This window comes from Sebastes umbrosus, chromosome 4, assembly GCF_015220745.1.
Source record: "Sebastes umbrosus isolate fSebUmb1 chromosome 4, fSebUmb1.pri, whole genome shotgun sequence".
Taxonomy (NCBI): Eukaryota; Metazoa; Chordata; class Actinopteri; order Perciformes; family Sebastidae; genus Sebastes; species Sebastes umbrosus.
In genome coordinates this window covers 14,037,049-14,050,807 of record NC_051272.1, presented here as the reverse complement: position 1 = coordinate 14,050,807, position 13,759 = coordinate 14,037,049, and the positions used below count along the sequence as shown (strand labels likewise).

Below are 13,759 nucleotides of genomic sequence, written 5' to 3'. Positions count from 1 at the left end.
CACTTAACACAACTCCTTCTCATCCGTGAAATACGGCCGTACACCCTGTGCGCTGTTATTGGCTGGCTGGGGGTTACAGCCCTCCGTGGGGCTCGAAGGCGGCAGAAGCGTCCCGAGTAAATCAAAATAAGAAGTAAACAGAAAATACAGGCAGAGGGCTGCAGGCTCTCTGCAGAAACAGACACCATATCACACACTCTTCTAGTGGGGCATAAGTGATGATTGAGGGATTCATTTTGTATCCGTTTATACATACTTTTTTAGTTAATTCTAACATATTATATCTTTAAGTCAAAATTAAAATGCAATTTTCATTTTCAAAGACTAAAGGCACGGTCAGACCTGCAAAATTAATATTCGCCTCCCATTCACTTCTACTCAAATAACACATACATATTTGGAAAATTATAAAGCCATTGTGGAATTAAATTTTTATTTTCAAGTTTATATTATCATTTTAATAAAGTCTCCTACGAGCTTCCCTAATTCAGAGAACGAAACCCGATTTTCACGGAAGGAAGTGCTTATTTGATGTGATTGGTGTAATGAGCTGTCTGCTTAGGACCCCTGTAGTGGCCTTACAGGATACACAGACAAAGGCACATGCACATACTGTACTCTTTTTTCACTGCCTCCATTTAAAGTGTTCTCCCAGTGTCCAGTGACTCACGTGGACACATCAAGATCAGACACAGTGTTTGTTACTGGCGTCTTCCCAGTAGGTGGCACAGGTTGGAGTGGACTATTTAACTGATATCACCTTGGAGCTGGTTTAAAAAGTACTTTAAAGTGGTTTACAGCTATTTTGATTTCCCTCTGAATCAGGAACCTATCCTTTTAAAACTATTACATAGGTCAATGAGAGCTGTGTACTACATTTCCCCTAAGCAGAGCCTCTATGGCTCCATTATTTTGGATGCATTATCAATGCAGAGTGAAGTTTTTTTTATTTCCTCAATCGAAATAAATCATACTTATTATTCTGTGTCAGTTTAGGTATGATTGAGTAACACATTCCAGTGTCTCTTTTGATTGAAAGGGGTTAAAAGAGAAGCTCAAACTTCCTCAGAAAACAATTATCAGTATGGGAGTGCCGGGTGTTAGTTGGCACATACAAACCGATTGCAATATCCGTTGACCCGAATCTGTCATCCTGTCTGTTTCCATTATCTTGACACCAGTGACCACATATTTGTGTCAGTTTATGCAAGTGTGCCCAGGTGTGAGAATTTAAAGCAAAGGTGGTTTCCAATAAACACTGTCCCGTAACAAACTTCCACAGAACCACGCCAGAATCAAGATATCAAACACCGTGACAGGAAGACTAGAGGGAGAGAAAGGAGCGGAATTGAGATGTCATACCAAAGAGGCGTTTCTGGTTCTATATTACAGGGTATTTACAGCTGTGCAGATGTGTCTATTTGTCAGGTGTTGACAGTGAACTTCTGGGCCGGGTGGAGACAGCCAAGTCTTGTGTGGGAGCTGTCGGGTTGGGCGGTATTGATGGCCACCTGGGGGTATTGGAAGGCGAGAGGTATGTGTGTTGGAGCTACAAACAGTTGTTGCCTCAGAAGTAATGACTACCTGTGTTCCCTCTGCTTGATTTACGGACGTACATGATCTCTCCTCACTCCAGAATTTGTGGCAGGACAGGCAGGATACAGCGAATATCCTGAACACACCCTATGATAGATGTTTTGTTGTGTAAAGAGCTGCTTTCAAAAAATCCTCGTAAATGAGATGTCTCAAGAGCTCCTTGCCCTGTCGCTCTCTCTTGCTGTGGCAAATGCTTTGTAGATGTGGGATGCACGTTTGTTTGTGTCGGCTCTGGGGTCGTCGCAGCTGATTGGATATCGGGTGTCAGTTGGCGTTGTGCATCCATGCATATCTGCTTTCACAGAGGTTTTGATCGGACCCATGTTCTTCTCATTAGAGGTCAGGGGTCACAAAACAAGCTGCAGGGCTCAGCATCTCTGGTATCAAAGTACCAGAGTTTAGGGAATACTCTCAGAAAAAGTATTGGCAAGTTCAAAAATGTAAGAAGCCATAGTGATTGTTTACGTGTCTTGAGTATAATCAAATATAAAACATGTAAATTAACCTATATGACTAAATCTAGTGTCTGCAGTTGAAGGTAGTTTATATGGCCTGTTGTTGTAGTCTTCCTCTGTCTGTGGTCAGTAAAGGCATTCATTGTGATGATACCACAACTGCTGCTAGTAGGACTGTGTTGGTCACCGCTGTGAGATAAGAGACAATTAACTAATTAGTAATTATAGTACTAATTTAATTACTCACTCCAATCACTCACTAAATGATTTTATTATCTTAGATGGAATCAATCTAATAATTGTTTTCACTCCAAAAATCTTTTTTTTTGGTAGTGAACCATCTACAGAAATGCGTAACTTGTTTCTGATATTTTATGTATAGGCTGCAGAACAGCAAGAAATTGTGGTTACATCCAAAGTATTTGATAATGTTCATTTTGAAAGAAAACTATTTATAATTTCACCCCAATTTTTAAATGATGTCCAGTCATTCCTTCATGTTACCATATCATTACCCACCCCCATTTATTCATGGTGGTGGTCGCTTATTAGGGCTGCATGATTAAGGCCAAAATGATAATCACGATTATTTTGATCAATATTGTGATCACGATTATTCATAGATTTTAGGGACAAAATATTTTCATTGCAATATCCCATTTAAATAAACAGAGTGTAGCTTTCACTCCCATGTTGTGCTACTGTACTTTCCAAATGTCACAAACTCTAAATGTTATCTTTTTACTTTGTTATTTTCATCTATAGTGGTTATTTGCATAAAAACACGCAATTCCAATGAGTAGGAAATAAATGATTGTATTTTAATTTAAATATTTGCTTTGATTAAAAAATTAACATCTCCTTCTAACAAATGGATTTACTCTAAGTTAACTTAAGTTTCTTGCCAAAAACTACATTTTACAAGATTACATTTGAATGCATCATGATAGCGTTATAATTTAGCATCGGCCAATACTCATATTTACTGAGCAGAGCTTGAACCATAATTTAACTCAATGGAACCTCTCTAGCTCCGTGCTGTTGGCAGATGAGCTGGTCACTGTGATTACTCGAAGCAGCATCATGGGAATGAATTACAATATAATAAGTGTCTGATTAAGTTAGTTGTTCGAAATGCTTTTAAGGTTGTTCCTCCACGGCTTATTTTGGACATACAGTTGTGACAAATTGCAGCTTTATGTCTTCTTCTCTAACACTGAAGAACTTCCACACTGACGACATGGTGTTTGTGTGTGTGTGTGTGAGACGTTACTGACTGTGCCACTGTGTGCTGACATAAAACCATCATTTGTGTGTGATCGGCAAAAACTTGGATAAATGAGACTGCTGAAAACGGGCCGGCATCGATCGGCTGCTGATCGTCCATGCATCTCTAGTTGTTAGTTTATGAAGCACTTGATTTATACAGCAGAGTTTTCTTTGCGTGGAGCATTTTAAACGTCAATATTGCAGTCGATCATGTTCATTTAATTGTAGGAAGCCAAAATCGTGATTGCGATTAATATTTGATTAATTGTGCAGCTCTATCGCCTATTGTTCTAAAAAACAAATTCAATAATTTACCCCCTTTGAATGATTTTTTTCAGCCAAGTACCCTCTAACCAGCGCAAAATATTTTTGGTAGAAAAAAAAGTGTGTTTGTCATGGCAGTTTACGATTGCATTGAAAATAGCAATATTGAATATAAAATGTAGTTTATCAAGCTTACATTACATTTTTTTATTGAACAATTATTAATTATTATCATATTATATTATATGATTTATTATTATTATTGTAGTATAATTATTTTAGGAATTATTCATGACTGATATTTTTAAATTATTTTTTTTAGATTTTCACGTACCCCCTGCAGTACTCCAAAGTACCAAGGTATACTAGTACTCTCATTTGAGAGACATGGACTCATGTGAAAAGGATTATGGAAGAGCAGACCTCCACATGCAGTGATCCGGTGTCCAGTGGCGCTAATTAATCATAACAGCTTTGCAAATATAGCGTGAAAATCCAGTGTTTGTGGTACTGTACGTGTCATGAGATTAAATAAACATAAGGTTTGTTTTACCCTCTTCAAAGAAGAAGTTAATTAAATGGGCTTCTATCTAGAATCCAATCTGATGTGATAGGATGCCTTTCTCGTATAGTACCATTGCAAATCTAACACTTTGTTGCTTTTGGTCAGGTGGTCAGGTTTATAAAAGGTCTGCAGGCGTCCACGGATGAACTTTGAACTTTCCTCAGTAACCACCTTTGGCCCTCTCTCCTCTCCCTTCCTGGCGTTCTTGTTTCCATAGTAACTTTGGTGTTTTCCATCTGTATAGGTGAGGAAGGGTCATGTCCAGAGATGAGATGCTCTGGAAAACATATATATTGAATCTATACGTTCACTGGCCTAGTGTCAGGGGGTGAGAGAGGTGCAGAAATGCTAAATTGCTCATGGTGACTTCTGTGTTCACTGAGGAATTTTTCCCCTCAGTGTGTGAGACCTTTCTGCTTTTTGTGACAATTATCGCTGATGTGACTGCAGAGCCTCATTCAGTGCAATTGATTGAAAACTTTAAGGAACACAATGGGACAGAAAGGCTGAGTGTACTGGTCATAATGGCACAGAGACGCTGAGTGGACTGGTTATAATGGCACAGAGACGCTGAGTGGACTGGTCATAGTGGGACCGGAGACTAGTTACCATGCTTTGCTCAACTTCTCTGCTCTTTCATTCTCAGATTGTGGAGAACTTGGCGGGGCTCAAGACTCGCAGAATGCCGCTCAGACAAGTGAGTACAATAACACACTCACTGAACTCACTCTCCGTATGAGAAGGTCAACTGTGCAGCTCTCTCCTTTTGCTTTAGTATGTGTGTGTTTGTGGCTGCAGTCGCTGTGGTGTTTATATTGTTTGTAGATCTCTGTGTAGTCTGCCTTGGTGATGTTTTATTCTGCTATTGATTCTACAAGAAGTGGCAGGCTATTTAATTTATGTAGCTTAATATTGCACCCGTCTCTGTGTCCATAAGTTTTTTAATTTATTGTTGGTCATTTTTGTTTAATTGTGGGAGTTTTGTGTGTTTTCTGGATAATTCTTGTAATGCTCACTGAGGAAAACAGTATATTAATTGGGGGCGGGGGAAAAAATCGATAAAGCACAGTATTGTAATATTTCGCTTGGCAATATTGTATCGATACGCGGACGTCAAGTATCAATCTTTAAAACTATTAACCTCTTAAAAATCCGACAGCCCGCCGGCGGCCCGGCCGCTATTCTATCTTTCAGGTTGTAGCGGGCTCAGTCTTAAAACTAAAGTGAAACTGATTCTGGTATCCTATGAAACTAAGGAATCAATTGGTACAAACCATGTAATGTTAGCTTGTCAGGAAGAACGCTAAATAACGCTCCAAATTCACGTTAAATTCTGGCGAGGAAAACTGGCATGGCCATTTTCAAAGGGGTCCCTTGACCTCTGACCTCAAGATATGTGAATAAAAACACTGAAATGAACAGAGTGAAAACTGTATCTTATTAGATAAAACAGATGTTGACAAACTGCATCATTTTCAGTTGAAAAAAGGTAATAAATCAAAATATATTGCAATATATCTTATAGCAATACTCAGCATATCGTAAAATGTTTAAAATCACAATAAGATCGTGTCATGGGGCCTCTGGTGATTCCCACCCCCAAATAATATTATTATTATTATATGATTATCAGCTGTATGCTAAGGCTGCACAAGTGCTGTCTATAGAAATGGAGTTTACTGTTGGTTTGGACAAGGGGTCATGCTGCTGATGTTGTTCCAGCAGTGCAGTGTTTACTTAGAGTTCATTCTAACTGACTGACTGAAGTACATTTTTACACAACTATTTTACTCTTACTTATGTCAAATGTCTTTAATGTAACAGTACTTTTATTTGAGTATAATATTCTAGCAACTCTTTCCACCTCTGGGAAGCGGAAGGCCCGATGAGAGTCAAGAGAAAATGGAATAGTGAATGAGGTTATAGAGAGATTGGTGCCGTGCATGATTAGCAACAGCCTGTGTGGCTGTCCTGTGTGTGCCATGTATTGTGGAAACCCAAACCTCACAAGAGAATACTTCAGCCATGAAGGTTAATGAGCTCAGTAAACATGGAAATCTTCCAGAACATTGTGGGTCGGGGAGGATTTTCAGCTATTTTCCATGCCTGGGTGTGACGAAAGCACTCAAATTTCAAGCTTGATTTTGTAGATCAGCACTCAGATGCTTCCCTTTATTTTCTCAAAATATCCTTTTCAAACAGCGTCGGGTTCGCTTGACTTCCAGGCAGGTTGTAAGTGTAATGAATTCAGTTCTGTGAAAATATAGACAGCGTGTGTTTATACTGCGTCAGATTCTTGGCAGCCTCAGAAATAATCTGAAGGATTGTGTTTGGTCAATGTTGGATTTTAGATGTGTATAAAAACACTCCCTGGAATCATTCCTCAAAACAGGTGCTTTGTTTGTTTTTTCAAGTATCAGTTTTCAATTGTTTTTACATTCTTGTCAAAAAGAGGACATGTTTAACTTGATCAAAGATGTATTTGTGCAGCTAAGTCACGAAAATCCTGTCAAATTTGAACAAATATTTGACAGACAAACCATTAAACATACAAATCCTGTTATACATTCAGTTATATTAAAGTGATTTCAATGCTTGTTTGGAAAACCTTTAAGATTTTTCCATTAAATTGGAAAGGTCTACGCTTTCTCATCACATACTAACTAAAATATGTGGGTCTGTACAATATATAAATAAAGACAGAGAGTTTGGTTTTTAAAATCTTAATTGAAGAAGTAAAAAACCTCCTCTGCAACATATTGAACATGAAAATTCATCATCTCATCTATTAGAAGCATCTAAAAATAAACATATAAAAAATATCAAAATAACAATAAATGATTGTAGAGACCAATAATATTTAACAGGAAAAGAAGGAAACAAATCTCACAGTCATTGTTGTTCTAACAGGACAGATGTCAATGGACCAACACAGGCCTTTCAACTAGGAGACCAGTATAACTAGGAGACCGGTGTTCAAGATCAGTGTTTTGTTTGTAAGTTACATCAGTGATGTTTGTTGCATGTTTTTCTAGTTATGTTTGTGACGTGTTTTCCATACTTATGTTATGTTGTTTCTGCATGTATTTTATTGAGTTTACTTATTTTTTTTTAAGCCCAACCATGACATTTTCCCTAAACCTAACCTAAAGTTTTGTTGCCTAAACCAAACTGCAGACATTACTGTAGTTTTGTTGCATGGCGTACAAATGACATGCAAAAAGCGGTGTACAAATGAAACCCGAAAAGCCAAAAATGCGTCCTCATGTCACGCGGGATGTCCTTGTAATGTCGTGCTATTTATACGCCTTTCCTGTAAGATCGGGTTGCAATGGATCGACAATAAGCTCTGCAAAAAAACCCAACTGGAACAGTTCAATAAAATATATTCAACAATTCTCAGGTCTGTCCTGCTGCTGGTGAGCTAATGCCACAACTCAAATATAAATGTAAATGTCAGCATGTAACTGGGGTAACATGTTTGTGGGAGTAAATGTGTGTATGTATGTACAGAAAGAAGTACTAACTCTAAACCAAACACATTCAGCAAAACCCAAACAGATCACTCCATTTATTTGTTTATTCTCTCCTTCTCGCTTTTCCTTTCAGTTTTCTCCTTTTCTTCTTTCTTTCTTAATTTTGTTTTAGTTATTATTTGGCATCGGTTGTTGCTTTTGTATTTGTTAGTATGCCCAAATTGTCTACATGTTTATGCACATGCACGATTGGTGAATAAAGGGGGAAAATAGAATAAAAGGCAGATAGAATAATGATAATTAGACAAAAAAATAAGGCAAAAAAAAAAAATACATTCATAATTAAGAATCTGCAAGGTAAACATGTGTCATTCAGGGTTACATTTATCTAATACTGCATTGCTTATATCTCTTCCACTGTATCATGCAATTTACTTCCACAATAGTCACACATTTTAATTACAGTAATAAAGTAGTACTAACTTTAATGATAGCTTTTACTGTACAGACTGTTGTGGTTTACATTGTGACAGTGTTGACATTTCCGACTTATATTAGTCTCTACTCCACAATTATACACTTCGAATATAATAATTTGAAAGAATTCCCACAAATTGTGTTGAAAAAAAAATCAGAGGATTAAATTTGGAGATTATTGAGAAACATTTCGTTTCTGCTGATGGGCAGATATTAGTTACATACATTTTAGATCCCAGATACGGCGTCCAAATGGAGCAGAGCTGTAGGTAGAGCGACAGAGTGATTGATCGATCTGCAGACAACGCTTTCAAATTATACAGTTCATTTAATGTACTTAATGAATTGGCATATCAAGTTGAATGTCCGAATCAACGTGAGCCTTATTGCATCAGGGATTACAGTGTGTTGATATAGCTATGTGAGTGTATGCAACGCCAGAACAGACCACATTCCTAACCGTACGTCTTTCTGCGTATGTGTTTGCATGTGTGTCTGTGTGTGTCTCACATTGCTGCTGGCATCCACAGATCCCAGGGGCGAACACAGTGTGCGTATCCATGAAATGGATACGGCTTTCAGTGCAGTTTGATGCCACACCTCATTGACCTTTAGCCTTTCAATCGGTTTTTCCAATTGGTCACATATCTTTACTTTATCCTTGCATTGCTCTGCAGCCACATGGACTGCACTAATGTCATTTGGAAAATATTTTCCAGATTCATGTGGCAGATACCAACTGTAAGGAAAGAAAGTGCAGGCTGACTCTCCTACCATGTCAATCTATTTATATATATATATTCATGTTCGGAATGAGTGCCATCATATCATCACTGTATCTCATTTTAATTCTCTAGCAGTTTGACAATGTTGTACACTGGTAGGGGTCCAGAAGCAGTCCAGCTACCGGAGAGAGATTAAACCATCAGAGCGTCCATCTGTCCCCCGACTTCTCAGCCCTCCCCAACCAATTTATAATGATTTATAGTAGGACTGTCAATCGATTAAAATATTTCAATTAATCACAGGATTTTCCATAGTTAATCGCAAATTAATCGCAGTTCAAAATGTACCTTAAAGGGAGATCTGTCTAGTATTTAATACTCTTTTATCAACATGGGGGTGGGCAAATATGCTTGATTTATGCAACTGTACATATATTTATTACTGGTAATCAATTAACAACACAAAACAATGACAAATATTGTCCAGAAACCCTCACAGGTACTGCATTTAGCATACAAATATGCTCAAATCATAACATTGCAAACTCAAGCCCAACAGCTGTCAGTGTGTCAGTGTACTGACTTGACTAAGACTTGCCCCAAACTGCATGTGATTATCATAAAGTGGGCATGTCTGTAAAGAGGAAACTCGTGGGTATCGATAGAACCCATTTTCATTCACATATCTTGAGGTCAGAGGTCAAGGGAGAGTGCTATTTAGCCTCCTTTGCGACAATTTAGTTTGACATGATTGGTACCAATGGATTAGGTTTTTTAGTTTCATATGATGCCAGTATCTTCACTCTAGCTAGCTCTAGCTCTACCTAAAAATCACAAATTGCGTTAATGCGTTGAAGAAATGATCGGCGTTAAAACAAATTTGGGCTAACGCTTTATTATTGCGTTAACTTTGACAGCCCCAATTTATAGTGATGAAGTCCTTCTTTAAGGCCCCTGTGTGACAGATGCAGAGTGCAATAACTAAACAGTAAGCCACCAAGAGAGGGGGACAGAAAAGGTTACAGAGATAAAGAGTGAGAGGTTTTCATCATATTGATCTGAGTGGTGGCAAGTGGTCAGGGCTATCAGATGTTGGGGTGAGGAGAGGGAGAGGAAGGAGGCAGAAGAGCGGGAGAGTATTAGAGAAAAGTGGATACTTGAATGGGATTAGTAACCCTCTACATGCATGCAATGGTATCTCCTCCTCCTTCAGTCACACCGCATCACATCATACCATTTGGCGGCTGCAACCAAACACCTCTGCATCGCTGCCCTTAGACTCGACTCACTCTGCTTGACTCCAAGGTGAGAAAAATTCCTTCTCCTTTTTTGAAAGACGATTTGTAATGCTTTATAACCAATAACAATAGGTTTAAGAGTTGCAGTTTTTCCTGCCATGGTCAGATACTTGCCTCTTGGGGTCACTAATTCACTTTGCTCATTCTGTGGCACTGAGCTGAGGGACGTTGTGTAGGGCAGTCTGGTACATGCAGTCTCGGGGAACTCTGTGTATGCCTGATTTTGGTTGATGACTAAGTGCATTTCTTGTAATTTTATTGACTTTGATTGATTGTGATTCCTTACACATACTTACACATGTTAGATACCAAACTATGGCATGAAGCAGCAGCATGTCACTGGGTTTTGTTTGATCAGAATGATTTACAAGGAACAATGTCACAAAGCTTCGACATGCTTCGATGACTTTAACTGTAGGTCATTGTTAACTTTCCACTATATTGCAGTGCCATTTAGCCAAAAGCTGATTTCATAAGCTAATTTCTGGTGCTTGAAAATTATGTAATTTTTACTCTTAAATTAAGAATTCCTAAATGTTATTTCCATGGCCTAGGAAAGTTCAATCAATATTTGTGAACATGAGCTCCTTTCTCTCAAAGCTAGAAACCAGAGAAGTAATTCTCGAACTTGTGATGTCATAGAGTAGAAAGTAAGGCTGACCCGAAAGCTTCGAAGCTTTGACCGTTGCCATGGTAATCGACCTCCAAATCAGCATTCGAATGCTTTGTTTCTTTGTTTTTTTTAAATATATAAGTATAGAATAATATTGTATAAATCCCAAAATAGCCCATGAAATGAAACATTCCATGAAACATGATTCATTATTCATATTCAACATTAATTATTAATACTTCTTATCAGATGGATATCACTGTTTGCTACTGTATCTGTAGAGGTGCATGTTTGTACAGTAGTGCGGCAGCGGCACTCCAAAAGCTTCTAATAGCTTCGACTATTTCTCACCGAAGCTTTGAAGCCCAAAAAATGGTATTCGGGACAGTCCTAGTATAAAGTCTGGAGATGCTGCATAGACAATGAATAGGAGACTCATTTTATGGACCCACAGAATGATTGTTTTATTTTTTTTATACCCAAATGAGCGTTATTCTATTGTAGTGTTGTCAGTTGTGACACAGAAAATACTTCCAAATACTCAGAACATTCCTCTGGGTGCTTTTAGTGTCATCTATAACATCTCTCCCCATTCATTGTCACTTAATACCCTATGACATCACAAGTTTGAGTTTTAGCACTCTAGTTATTGGATTTGGGAGAGAGTTGTTGATGTTTACTAATATTTTTGGACTGTCACAAATCGCACACTTTTTCTTATTATTTTTAGTACGTACTGTAGCTGCCCTTACAAATTATGTATTTTTGCATGCAGTATGCAAACAATTGGGGAATACTACTTCGTCATAACGTTGCGCCTTGCTCATATATCCTCTGCGCAGAGGATTGTGGGTCAGGAAAGCCAGAAAAGCATGCTGTCTTGCATACTGCAAAATGCAACCGGATGTAGTAGGACATCCTGGTATTTTTTGCATTTGACATATTGGGACATTCTAAATCTTTTTCTAGCATGCTAAATAGTATGGATAGTATGTGTATTTGGAACGCATCGGTGGTTTAAAACATGTGCTGTGGGCCTGGATGGGCTTTGTGCGTGATGCAGATATTGTCCCTCCTAACAGCTTCAGTTAAATCTGTTTTGTCTAACCATTTCCAATTATCAGCTGCATTAATGACAGTGGTAATGAGATAAACAGATATTCACATTTCTAAAATTGTATCATATAAGACGGTGTGATAGAGCTCAAACGCTCGTGGCTGGCTCAGAGAAGAGAGACTTTAGCTGTGTAACCCAGGAAAGGTATCGCAGCCCTGTTTAACACATTAACAAACAAGGTGGCGTAGAGACTCCTGAGTGCTCTTAAGACTGCAAGTGTGTAACCGTCTCTGTGTGTGTGTGTGTGTGTGTAACACTTGGTATGCTCTAAGTATTTTCCAGAGGTGTGAATGGTGATGAGTTGCCAGCGTCGGGAGATCAAAAGCTTACATGAAATGTTTGTCACTGTAACAGCTGCAGCGCTGTGGATTTCCACTTGATACTGTTAAGCACAGTCAAGACTGCAGGCACCTCTATTCTTACGCCTCTGTCGAGTGAATACGCATTTGCAGAGTTTAACTCGAAACATTTGTAGAAGAACTTCTCAAAACATCTCTGCGTGTTTAACCTGGTTCGTCACTTCGGTTTTACGAGATCCACACTTGCTGTTTTGCAATCAGTTTGTTGTTCTTTTGCACACAATGTTCCTCTCCGTTATACTGTGGATAAGCTCCAAAACAGAACTGTTTTATGAAGACCAATGGGGTATTTGATTGAACTTCCCAGGTGCCTTGCCAATTTTGCAACAACATTACATAAGACAAAATCTGGACAACATTTACCTCCAGCAGAAGTAATTAAAGGGGGACAGGCTGAATAATAACCATAATCTTGTTTTAACTTCAGCTCAGCAGGCAGATTTGTAGTGACCTGAAGTGCTACTAACTCCACTGCATGCAAAGTGTAATATCATCACAGATATATATAGACGGGCATTTGATGTGTCCCATTTCTATTTACGATTGCTAACAACATTCGGTGCTGGCACCAACGCAGGAAACGGCAGCATACTGTAGCAGTGCCAAGGCAGTGCATATTGGCATTCTCGGTATTAATCAGTTTCAGTTGAAAGGATAAATGGACGGGCCATGCTCCTATTGAGCGAAACTCCTTTTCAGATTCAGGGCCATTCAGATGTCCCAGTAATGAATGCCAGTCATCAAGAGAGAAACAGTCCAGTTTGCAAGGCCTATTGTGTACAGCTGGAAATGAAAAATGACATCCGTGGCTCCACATCCCATACGCCGCTTCATCATTCATAAAACCGATGCCATGGCCCGGTGATCACAGCAGGTCCTCCTTGTATTTTAAACTGATTTGTATGACGGATGATTCAGTGCTTTCATAAAGGAGAAGCTGCCTGTGCTTCTTTGAGTGTGATAAGCTGCCGTCTTCTAGCATTTGTCTTAATGAGTTTGTTTTACATTCACTGCTAGCTAATTACTTTCCTTAATCGTCACCAGACACATGGTCGTCTATTATGATTATTATTTATGGTGGACTGTGAAATGGACTGTATTTTTTTATATTTACGTAGTATTTTCGTTCCTGCTTCCTTCCTCCCTTCTTCCTTCCTGCGGTTCTGATAACCTTACCCATATGGCTCAGTCTTTGATGTCTTTCCCAAATCCACGAGCATGTTGGTTGTCATGTTGCTTCATGGCAGGCGCATTCCTGTCTTCCAGCGTGAGGGCCTCCCAACACACACACACACACACACACACACACACAAACGAGGTCAGTATCTCAGTCAAATCAAAACGGAAATATTCTTTCCCGTATGTCTCATGTAAATGCTGGTGCAATATTATTTACATTTAAGATGAGTGATGTGCAAAAATATAAAATCCCACTGTATGGTAGTTACAGCTATTTCAATCCAGCCGTTTATCGACTACAAATAACCTTCCATTACTTACAGATTACTTGAACAGTAATGAAAATAATTTGATCCTTGAATAGAT

The 13,759-nt window shown here is 38.7% G+C and overlaps 1 protein-coding gene across 1 annotated transcript in view; it reads left to right on the top strand.

The window, feature by feature from the left end:
- Nucleotides 1-10,091: 10,091 nt before the first annotated feature.
- The window catches only part of sema3ab (sema domain, immunoglobulin domain (Ig), short basic domain, secreted, (semaphorin) 3Ab), a 75,079-nt gene continuing 71,411 nt past the window's right edge, over nt 10,092-13,759 (top strand). The window contains exon 1 of the mRNA XM_037767195.1: nt 10,092-10,132. The gene's annotated coding sequence lies outside the window, so the exon portion shown is untranslated. The remainder of the gene's footprint in view (nt 10,133-13,759) is intronic.